At 29.3% G+C, this 12,679-nt stretch overlaps 1 pseudogene across 1 annotated transcript; it reads left to right on the top strand.

The window, feature by feature from the left end:
- The first annotated feature begins 5,851 nt into the window (after positions 1 to 5,851).
- LOC111022780 (E3 ubiquitin-protein ligase PUB23-like) lies at positions 5,852 to 7,793 on the top strand (annotated as a pseudogene). The gene is made up of 3 exons (XR_015792282.1): positions 5,852 to 6,480; positions 6,631 to 6,920; positions 7,038 to 7,793. The product of XR_015792282.1 is annotated as an E3 ubiquitin-protein ligase PUB23-like (transcript).
- The last annotated feature ends 4,886 nt before the right edge of the window (positions 7,794 to 12,679 follow it).

Below are 12,679 nucleotides of genomic sequence, written 5' to 3'. Positions count from 1 at the left end.
TAAAATTATAACTATATACTTTTTTTTTCCCTTGAAGGGCATGAGAAATTTTATGGTTGGATGGGATTTCCTTTTGGGTCATTGGGTGTTATCTTTGTTGGATGTGTTAAGTCTATATTTTGGTTTGTGGGCATTTCATAATGCTAAATAAGATTTTTTTTAATTAGTAGTAATATATTTTTGTGGCTAGATTTGGATGTTCTATTAGATGGATTTTTTAGAATTTAAAACTTGGTTTAAATGCTATTTTGGTACTGCTACTTTCAACTTTAGTGCATTTTGGTTATTAAATGTCTGATTTTGTCCCTATACTTTTTAAAAGTAACAATTTTGGTCCCTTCATTTCTTTTGTTTTTTAATCTCATTTCTTTTGATCACAATTTTAACATGATACTACGCTCACTAAATTTCTTTAAATATAGTAATAAAGTTGTATTAAAGAGTTTTCATTCGATAGAAAATTTGTGTTAAAATCATGCAAATATGAATCAAAATGATAACTTTTTAAATGTACAATGACCAAATTAAACTACATAATTTAAACTACAAATGTTTTGATTGATTTTTTTTTCCAAAACAAAAATGTTTTGATTGGTTTGATTTGATTGACATTTTCCATTAGTTTGATCAAAATTTTCGGGGATGAATTTGATTTTTTATAAAAAGAAAATAATTTTGAATTAAAATGCCAATTATTAACCTATCAGAATGAGGATTCCAACTTCTAATTTTTTAATCTAATACTACTTAACTAGTTAAGTTATACTTAAATCCACGATAAATTCTACTAATAATTTTGTTATAATTGTGACTAACGACTATTTTATTTTTTTTCTCCTTTAAAAGATATCAAACCCTTTAACCAATAAGTATAATTCAACCTACTTCCACCTTTATTTGGGGAAAGATTTAATATTATAGTTGTACCAATAAATTATACACTTGGATTAAATTAAAACTTAAAAGTAACGAAAACTTATAAATAAAATAATAAATGAAATAGTGATGGGTCACTCTATTATACTATTATTTTAATACAAACCTCATTATCGGTCACATCCTATACATATCACCAAAATTTTGGACGGACGATACAATTAGATAGTGACCGAACAACACTTATCTTTATGTTTATTATCGGTAAAAATTTAGTAGCTATCTCTTTATGTTTTTGAAAAAACATAAAAAAATAAAAATATATCTCTTTCTGCATTCGTCTCTCTTATCTATCAAATATATAATGGTGGTCAACAAATGAGTTTTGATCGGTCTAGTACCTAAATATTGTTAATTTTAGACCAAACTTTTGAATGTTGTATAATTTAATTTGAATGGAAAAGACTCGAAGAAATAAAAATGATTGTTTCAGACATATTATAAAAGGATCAAAATGTAATATATTCAACTAAAATGTCCATGGGACTACCATGAAAGTTCTAATCATATTATTATTTGTTTGTATTTATTATTTTCTAATGTTATACTTATGACTTCTTTGTAGGCACCCAAACAGAAGTTTAGTAAACTAAATCGAAAATGATGGCTAATTTCATTTTTTAAGATATCATAACTCAATTTAAGAAGCATTGATTTAAACTTACTGCAAAAAAGATAATTCTAATTAATAATTTGATCAGTTAAATTAGGTTCAAGTTGATAATATAAAAAGACTTATACTATATTCAATTCTTTTGGTATTGTATATTCTTTTAATATCTTCCCATTTTAATAATCATAGAGTTTCCTTCGTTATTTATTTTATGAGTCAAACTTTCTAATTCTTTAATATCTTTTAATTTTTTTTAAGTTAGAAAATGTAAAAACAATTCAAAATAGTTTGAACATATCTTAAAAGTATCCAAGATTCAAATTGCATTATTTTTTCCCCTCTCTATCCCAAATGATAACACAAATAAATATATACAAAAGACATTATATCAATCTATAGAAAAAAAGAAAAAAAAAAGACCTTTCTTAATTAGTTTGTTTTTAAATCTAATTTAATCAATCTATCAATGGCCTGGTGGTACGCATGACATTTCTACATTGAAGAAGAAGTTTTGGGTTCATTTTTTTTTGTTTCTTGTTTTTTTTAATCTAAAATATTTTCAAATTTTATTTTGATTTAAAACTATTGTATTTTCTTAAACAAAAAAATTTCTACTTTTTAAATTAAAAATATTTTAAAATTTTATTCTTTATTTAAACTAATAATTTTTACTTTTATATATCAGTTTATATTGTAAATTATATTTTTTTAATAAACTATAAATTTGTTTTTTTATTTTTGTTTTATATTTTTTAACTTAAAATATTTTGATAATTTATTCTTTATTAAAAACTATTATATTTTATTAAACAAAAAAGTTTACATTTTTTAAATTAAAAATATTTTAAAACTTTATTCTTTATTTAAACTAATAATGGATACGTTTATATCAAATACAGTTATATTCTAAATTATATTTTCTTTAATAAATATTATTCTTCAAGTCTATGTTATATCTTTTTATATTATATTTACTAAATTTTTTTAACTAAAAATAAAATTAGCTAACCTGAGTAAGGTATAAATTCTCGGCCAATAAATTGTAGTAGGTTCGAATTTCATCCCTACAATTATTGTAAAAAAAAAAATTAAATAGAAACAAGAAACAGTAAATAGTTATCAACCATATTTTTGTTTCTGTTTCTTTTTTTCAAGAAACAAGAAATATAAATGATTACCAAACATATTCTTGTTTCTAATTTAAAAAAAAAAAAAACAAGAAACGAGACCGTTACCAAACGAGCCTAATTGATGCCACTTGGTCTGGTTGACCCAATATTTATTTTAATGTATTTTTGAACGGTGGAAATCGTTTCTTGTGTCTATTTTTCATTTTTAGTTAAGAAAAGTAGAATTGTATGACTCTAACTATGACTTAAATAATGGTAAGGCAAATTTTTTTTTTTTTTTTATGTTTTTATTGTTTCCAAAGTTTCTATACCATTTTAAGAATATTTTTAAAAAATAGGAGCGAAAAACATAAATAGTTAACAAAAAAAACTTAAAATTCTTAATATAAACAATAAACGAAAATGTTAACAAAAATACTCTAAGAGTTTTGTCTCTTTATCTTTCTAATCAATAATATGTTGTGATAATAATTGAAAAAAAAAATTCTAGAAAGTAAACTAAAATTAACTTGTTTTAGTACAAGATGGAAAACTGAAACTCCAACCTCTAAAAGATGAGCAAAATGCATTAACGACGCTAAGTTATACACGTTATACTATAAAGATGGATTAGATTATAAAAATAGCAAAATATACATCTTGTGTATAAACATGAAATTAACATCAATTTTCTAAAGTAAGATACTTTTCAAAAACATTAAAAAAATAATAATAAATAAAGTGGCAACCTTTTGCTTATATGATTTATTTGTTAATGAGAGCCAGAGGGAAAGATATAGACTAAATAACAACTTATATAACGAGGTAAAGCAACTAATTAATAACTAAATAATTACTCTCATTAATTTAGTTAATTAATAAAATCAATATTTGTAGCTTAGTCAGTTAACTTTATTTTCTTGTTGAACTAACAATAAATAAAATCAATACATGGTTTCATTCATCATTTATTTGTAGATATTTTATCATAATTAATTAGTCAATGAAAGAGATATTAATATGTTTAGTATGAATTGAAGTTGCCATCGATGTAAATTTTGTAGGAAGAGAGTTAGCCACCAAAATTTCAAATGTGAATGTTAATAGAAATTTCAAAATCTAAATTTTTTCATGGAAATATTATATAAATTATAAATTATTAATATTAATATTATATCTATATTAATGATATTTTATTGACTTTTTTCTACAATACTGCACTAATATTGGTTCACCTTTTGGGTCAATGTTAAAACTATATCTACATAGGGGTGTTCACGAGTTGAATTCGGTCGGGTTAGGAGGAGTTTTGGGACCAACCCGAATTTTCGGATTAGCCATATATAAGAACCGTCGGGTTTGAATTGGATGGTCAACCCAACCCAATTTTTCAGGTTGGGTTGTCGGTTTGTGTTTTTTTTTTTAATTTTTAATTATCATGGCAGCGATAGAGAGTTAGAATTAAAATTTAATGGACGGCTGAGATTGAGATATAAAATGGAATAAGATAATATGAAAACCTTAAATGAAGGGCTAAGATTAACACTAAATGAAGGATTGACATTGAAAATAAAGATATTATTATATATATAATTAAAAAAATACACATATATACATAAATTCGATTTGGATTTGGTTGATCCGATTTTTTAAAGGTTGAACCCGAGAACAAACCTAATCCGATCGGGTTGGGAAAATCACAACCCATCTCAACCCAAGCTTCATCTAACTCAATAACCCAACTCTTACGGTTTGGGTTGGGTTCGTCGAATTTGTTGAATATCCTTGCATATATAAATGATAAACATATCCACCAAAATTTAATAGCATAATTGCCAATTGTCAAGTGGACCAACTTACAATTTAAATTTTATATTAAGTCAACCCCTTTAAAACAGTCGGCAATTAATTTCACCATTTTTCTCGCTGCCCCAACTGCGATCATCTAAATATATATAATTAAATTATAATTTTTTTTCTCCCCTCGATCTGTTCAAACTTTAAATATCGTCATGGTGCTATGTCTTTTTATCCATCACACCCAATCCAACAACAACATTAACTTGATGGTGTTTCTCGAGGCTGTTTGGTTGGAGGGAAAACCAAAGAAAATATGGGGAGAAGAGATGAGAGTTAAATTACCAATTTCATGATTAGTTTCAATTTTACTTCATATAATTTGAATTTAATTTCAACCTCATTCTTTCTCGCAGTGCAACGAGTATGAAGAAATAGGTGTCAATCGCCGCTGAATTATGTTCTCGTTGACCCTAAAATTTTACTTTAATCTTTATACTAATAAGACATTCATATTGTATTAAAAGTTATTGCTAACGCTCCAATGGGTCGAATAAAAACAAAAATTTAACCTACATATATACTTGATATGGCAGGAGTTTCTATTGATTTTTTTTTATTTATAATTGGCTCAAACAGTTTAGTGAAATCCACTTATCTATTAAATATAATTGACGAAGATCAATAAAAATACACCATATCAGATAGTCAATATAAGTTCCTACAAAAATTTTGATAGGCATGTATTATTCTTTAAAAAATCGAGAAAACAAGTAGTTTTGGTATCAATATTCATATGTTTCCATCTCAAAACTAACTGATTATCGAGATGATCTCACGTTAAAAAGATAAGAGACGTAACAAATGTTTATAATATGCATGACATACTCATCTCATAATGAATTAGTTTTAAAAATGGAACTGTTAAGAATTCCTACGATAAAAAGATAAAAGACTTAATTTGAGTAGTCGTATCAGAGCTTGAAAAAGCTAGAAAACAAGATCCATAATTTGTGTGCCCAAAAAAACCGCCATCTACCCATGAATATTGACAGTAAGGTGGTAAAAAAAATAGCCTAATAGATTGTTTAAAATTTTTAACCAACTAATAGGACTAAATGAACATTTAAAACTATAAGTAAATTGAAATTAAGTTGGAACCAAGTTAATATTTTAAACCCAAAAATAAAAAGTAAAAATAATAAATGGAACACGAGAGCTTTCTATTTTGGATTAGGTAGAAAAGAAGAATCTCGTTCTTCTTGTTTTTATTTGAACCGTTCAAGAAAAAAGAATACAATATTATTCTCAAGCAAATAAATAAATAAATAAATCCTTTTTTTTTTAGTTTTAAAGTTTACATTCAAAAAAAAAAAATTTGTTTCGTTTGACTTTGAATTTTTTGGCCCTTTAAAGATTCAACACTCTCAAAAGACCCCACGAGCCACCCGACGACCTCTCTCTCCAATTCCGCCGGTTTCAATGGAGGAAATCCACCAAAACCCTCATCCTCCGCCGTGGCCGCCACCGCCGGCCGCCGTTCCTCCATATTTCCGGTGCCCTATTTCCATGGAAGTGATGCAAGATCCGGTCACCATTTCCACCGGCGTCACCTTCGAAAGAGCCAACATAGAGAGGTGGTTCTTCACTTACAACAAGAGAACTTGCCCTGCCACCATGCAAACCATCCTCAACTTTGATATCACCCCTAATTATACCCTCAAGAGGCTAATACTTTCTTGGAATATGAAAGAATCTTGCTCGTCGTCATCGTCGTCGTCATCGTTGGTGGAGTACGACGATGTCGGGGCTCTCTTGAAGAACGTCGAGTCGTCGCCATTCAAGGTGAGTTCTTTGAGGAAACTACGACTGCTCGCGGCGGTGGATGATGTTGCTGCTAATGGAGTGAAATCCGTCTTTTCTCGAGCAAATGGGTTTGAAGTTCTGGTCGGAATAGTCAATCAAGTCGTTGCCTCTGAAAGCTTCGATTTTGCTAACTTCGAAGCTTGTCAGGAGGCTTTAGGGGTAATATGGCTTAAGTTGATAGATTAGGATGTTTTTTAATCTTTTATTTATATACTTAACACTCTCCCCTCTCGACCTTGAGAAATTTAGCACAAATTTAGCACAAGAGACGTGTAGAGTTTGTTTAATTTTTTATTTTATTATTACTAGGTATTATCTCACTTTTCATTTTCCAAAAGAGATGAGAAGTTATTTGAGATGCTATCCAAACCCGAATCCATCAAATCAATGGCGGTTGTTTTACAAAGAGGAAGCATAGAAGGACGGTTTTACGCAATGGAAATGCTTCAAAAGATGTGCCAAAACGGCTACGATTGGAACTTGCTAACTAGATATCAAGCCATTGACTTGTTTAAATCGATCTTCGAGCTCGCATCAGATGAGATGAACAAGCAAGCAAGTACCCTTATGTTAAGGGATTTCTCTACAATTCCAAAATGGTATGATTATCCACTTTGGACTTAAAGCCACACATGATGCGTAGATCCCTTTTTTAAGTTTCACCCTAAAAGAATGGAGAGATATTATCTTACCTCCTTAATCTTTTCATTTTCTAGTCGATGTGAAACATTGTTCTCCTCCACCCTAAAGCTTTTGATAGAGATCATGGAGTCCTCGAAGAAGAGTAGGTTGAGATCGATCGAAGCCGGTGCCGTCTGCATCATGATCGACCTCCTCCCAGACTTGAACCGATCGAAGTGCGAGAGAACATTACACATACTCAAACTTCTGAGCGAGTGCGCAGAGGGCAGGTCGGCCATTGCGGAGCACGCCATGGGAATAGCAATAGTGACGAAGAAAATGAGTGCGTCGAACGCAGCGACAAAAATCGGGGTGAAGATCTTGTGGTTGATGTGCAACTATCATCCTGGCGAGAGGGTTTTGGAGGAGATGATGGGGTGTGGGGCAGTGAAGAAGCTTTTGGGGATCTTGAATAATAATGGCGATGGCAGATCTTCAACAAAGGAGAAGGCAAGGAAGATCATGAACATTCATGGGAGTTTTTGGAGGAGATTTCCTTGTTTTCCTTATGAGTTTAGGGATTAAGTTGAAGTTGGTGAACCAATAGAAAACTACTTGTTTTTAAATGCTTTTCGTAGCCATCGAGAAACCAACACATAAAATATTGTAACTTTTAGAAATATGCTTGAAAAAGTACACTAGGGCTTTTGGCCAATTAGAAAACTAATTTTGATGTCTTCAATCATAAGTTCGATGTTTGTAGCTTGGCTAATCGATCTTGGTCGGATCTAGCTATGAGAGGGGTAGTCCATGTCTATTATGAACTATTGTAAAATCCCTTCTCTTTTCAATGTGGGATCCTTAACATGCCTCTTAAGATCGTAGTTCTTTTGGCTAATTGATCTTGACCGGACCCTATTTTTGGACCGGTTGTTCATTTGAGTGTTTTGGGCTCTGATACCAATATCAATATCCATGGGTTCCATCTCAAAATCAATTGGTTATGAGAGGAGTAGCTCATGTCTATTATAAACATTTTTAATGTGAGATCCTTAACATAAATTAAATGAAAACGACAAAATCCTTTGAGTAGTTGGTTGGAGATATATGTGTCTTAATTACTAATTGAACTGAATTTACGTTAACTATTTCAAATATTTATTAAGAATAATCTGATGATGTTATCCCTCGGAAGTCTTTTGCAATATATGAAATGTACCTTTAATGTCTCCAAAATAGCCTATTTGGGTCTCTCCCATCGAGAGTTACTATTATTCCACCCATAATATTAGTCCACGATAAAGTATTAAATTTTCTTTTATGTATTGACATTTTCCTATGTTTATAAGCTCGATTCGAAATGAGGGGTGAGTTGAAATTTTCATTGTATTAAAATAAGAAAATGTAATATTTAAAAAAAATCAACATAATATTGTTAATGTAGACATAATGTCATAATATTAATATTAATATAATTTTTAACTTATTAAATAAATGTGTAATGGGTTAATTTAAATATTTGTTATGAAAATTTTATTTATAATTTTTTCAAAAATATCTATCGACATTTGCGAGAGTTGTCTTGAATCCTACTAATAATATCTATTGACATGAATTTGAATCTTAATGATAATTAGTTGGTTGACCTGAATTTGCCAACATTACACTCCATCTACCACCGACTAGATATTTATTTTTAAGTTTAAGAATAAGGAAACGTTGACAAATGAATGAAGTTTTTTTTTTCTTTTAATGAATATTACATCACAAGTACGAACATAAATTAAAGTTAAAGATGCGCTAATCATGAACTCTTTTCAAACTAGCAATAAATCGATTCACATTAGTAAAATTTAAGGAGAATGTCTTTTTTTACACTGACTATATCAATTTTCTCCATAGACTCAAATAAATATTATAATTTTTACCATTGGTTTAATTTTTGCTAATTAACTCACTCATTTTAACAAAAAATAAACTCACGAATATAATGAAAATTAAATTTGATTAATATACAAATTCGGCATTAAACAACTCCGACCAAACTTACAAACTTAAAAAATTAAATAAATAAATAATGTGGTAAAAGAGAGCAGGTGGGAAGTGGATCGTGATTGGTTGCTTATCTTGAAGCAGAGTCAAAAGGAAGGAAAAAGTATATTTCCACGTGACCCCAATTTATTTTCCAAATTAATTACTATTTTGATGAAAATGGCAAAATTAGTTACTCTTATTTACACTTACCAACGATGGTATATTTGTGACAAATATTTATTATGCAATATGATATTTTATTGATATTTTTTTTCTATATTTTGTTAATTGTTTTGGACACGTCAATTGTTGCATTAGCACAACCTAGATGAATATAAGTGCAAATGTACACTATTCTCACCGATTGTAGTATAAACAAGATTGAAATCCACAGGAAGACTAAATATTGCTCTAAACATGTAAGAATACCAAAAATGCAAATAAAAGAAAATCAATGTTTGTATAACTAAACTAAGTACTATAAAAATGCATAAAGAAAATCCAAGAGAGAAATACTATAAATTAACGATGTTGGGGCAAAAGATGCTTTAGCAAAACTAATAGAAGGGGAAACAAATGATGAGATGAGAATAGGGGAGATCGCTACATGCTTTTGCTCGCTCACAGAAGATGCTCTAGCATAAAATTGCATGCTATTGCTCAAACCAACGTGGTTCCCTTCCGAGATACTGAAACATGAATATTTACAACTTCCATTGCTAAATACCCAAGCATATAAAGGTCGGTTTATAAGCATGGTTAGACAGACCTTGTTCCTAAGCATCCACGAACTTACTACAAAAGAATAACTAACCACAAATAGGGTCAAACAACGCTACCTATATTCTTCCGAGTCATACAAGATGCAAGCAAACTGATAGATGCGGCCAACAAATATCAGTAACATGAAAATATTAAAACAACTTTATTTATCAGTAATAAAAATAAGCTAAAACGCTTCTATTTGGCTGCAAGCTACAACAAATGATCTTTCTCAAAAATGAGGTTTAGTTCATGGGGAAGAGGAAGAATACAATCGGTAAAGAAAAGAAACAACCCATTTCGTGAAAAATCTCCAGGAAATCCTCTGAAACCTCCAACTCAATGAGAACACTCGTGGCTGCAACTTCCTTTGGTCAGCTCCTTCTCAAAAATAGGGTCTGCTTTCCTTGCCTTCAGCATCGAATTTGGAGTACTTTCCTCTCTTAGGATCATTTCCCCATTGGGGATTGATAATGAGACAACCCGTCACCCTCCTTGTTGCTTTTATAGCTTCCCACAAATTAGGGAAAAACCTGATAAAACGTGCATATTACGGACATCGGTAAAAAAACCGCGTAAAACTTGTTACTGCCCTGCCCAAGAATTTTTGCAACAAGTGATACTCCAGCAATAGGGGCTCTAGCACAACAATTCTCCAGCAATTATTGTCTATATCTTTAGCAACTTTTCTAGATTTTGCAGAATTGGCCAAAATAGGGGAAACTAATCAAGAACTGTCATAAATTTATCAACAGAAGAATTTAGCATGCGATAATTAATTTTTCCGCTCAATTCCTCACTTTAGAATGCTTCTTAGACAAAGATCCTCATATTAACGCACAAATTAACTCATTATTTATTATAATAACTCTATTTTGGAGAGTTACCATCAATTCACTTCAGATGTTGATATTTGGATTCATGTATGCAAATTTCACATGACAGACAAAATTTAATAGCCTCATAAAAGAGATAATAAAGAAATATTGTATTCGAATGTAGAGAAAAACAAAATTATCACCCAACCTTAAAAAGCACATCTTTATTCATTTACCTCATCATATATCTATTGTTAGGTTTTAGATAGTTTTTTATGCAAATTTTAATGAACATTTTTTTTAAGTTAATAGATTAAAATAAATATTTAAAATTTTGAGATACAAAATATAATATACCAAAAAAAAATTAATGGATCAAAATAGTATTTGAACTCATAAATAAATAAATAAATAATGATAAATAAGGATATTTTTTTCCTATATTACCATCTAAACAAGATTGGTAAGAATTCGAAAATAATGCATATTAACTCACCGGAACCTAGATTACTATATGATTTTTTAATTCAAAAACTGTTGGGTGGAGATAGAAGCTTCATAATATTATTAGATGTTTTATCTACTGAGCTATATTCATATTGACATATATACTCTTAAAGAGGAATCGTGAGAGAAATAAAATATATAGATAGTCTTTTTTTTCTCTTTTTTTTGCTTACCTTTTCCATGTCAATCTAAAAGGAAATATTATCTCTTTCTTTTTTCTCCTATTAGACCAAAAATAGTTGGTGGTGAATCTTAAATAAGTTTTTTAAGTTTGAGTTTGGTCTAAAACATGGATGTATTTGCACCATCGCCATCTTCAAATAAAATATTTTATATAGTAACACTATGAATAGCGCCTATTAGAGCACTCTGAAAGAAAAGGAAGGGACAATAAGCAGAGTTCTAGCCCTGAGAATTGAATTCTAAATCGGAGTGGCGTTGTTTGGTATATGCTTCTAATCAATTGAACAGGAAGAGAAGCAAACCAAAAACGTCAAATGTATGTATTTGAATAGCTTGATTAGTTGTAGAAGTGAAGATTGGTGAAGATGAATAGGGCTAAAATAATATGTCGAAGCTATGGAATGTAAAAATGCATTGGGTAGCGTTTAGCATTAGAGGGAATTAATTAAGCACCCACATATCGTCGTGGTTTTACGAGGTGTTGCTCAATCAATTTGTTATGAAATACCATTAACTCCATCTGTTTTATCAAGCCCATTCTTAGAACAAGACTAACTTACCGAATAGCTACACAAAAAAATTAAAAAAAAAAACTCTAAATTACACACACCGCAAGTAGTGGCTAAACTAGAGGAGGAAGAAGTCGGAGCCTATGATGTACTACGAAGAGTGGACTCCGAAAGAAAATAGATTACTTTATTGATCTTTATGCTCCGTTTGACCTCTAGAATTCGTAGGAAATGATTTCAAATTCTAGGATTTTAAATGATGGAAATGATTTCAAATTTCGAATTGCGTTTGGAATCAAAATATGGTAAATCATTAAAATTAAAATGTATTGTTTGGATATTCACGAAAATGAAAAGAATGTATAACATTTTACCATTATGCCCTTAATATTTTGTAAAATATTATATTATTAATAATATAATATTTTAATATAAATTAGTAATTTCAACCATGAAATACATAAATAATTTAATTAAATCAACCTAACAAAAATTAAAAATTGTCAATGTCACGTTTATTTTAAAAATTAAATAAAAAAACTTTAAAATTTTTTATTCAAATACTAAAAAAATCTTAAAATCAAATTATTTCAATTTATTTGCAACCATTTGTTTCTTTTTTATTTTTACAGAAAAAAAGGTCAGTTTATAGTTATTAGAATAAAAAAAAAACCACGACAAATCAAATTTTGAAACTAATTTGATTGATGATGTATAAATAAAGGAGGTTCGAGTAATTAGTTTTTTTCACCAAAGTATGACAAAATTGGAATTTGTTACCTTTCAATTTAAAATGCTCACAAATCGGAACTATTTCAAACGGAAAATATTTAAACCAAAAACAGAATTCGAAATCATTTAAGATTTCAATTTTTTTTTTATCCAAACACCATAAAATGATTTCAAAATTCGTTAAGATTTTAA

The sequence above is a fragment of the Momordica charantia genome (genome assembly GCF_013281855.1).
Source record: "Momordica charantia cultivar OHB3-1 chromosome 7 unlocalized genomic scaffold, Mcharantia_2.0 BLBB01000007.1, whole genome shotgun sequence".
Lineage (NCBI taxonomy): Eukaryota > Viridiplantae > Streptophyta > Magnoliopsida > Cucurbitales > Cucurbitaceae > Momordica > Momordica charantia.
The sequence above is the reverse complement of the archived record's forward strand: the minus strand, read 5'-3'. Positions and strand labels throughout refer to the sequence as shown.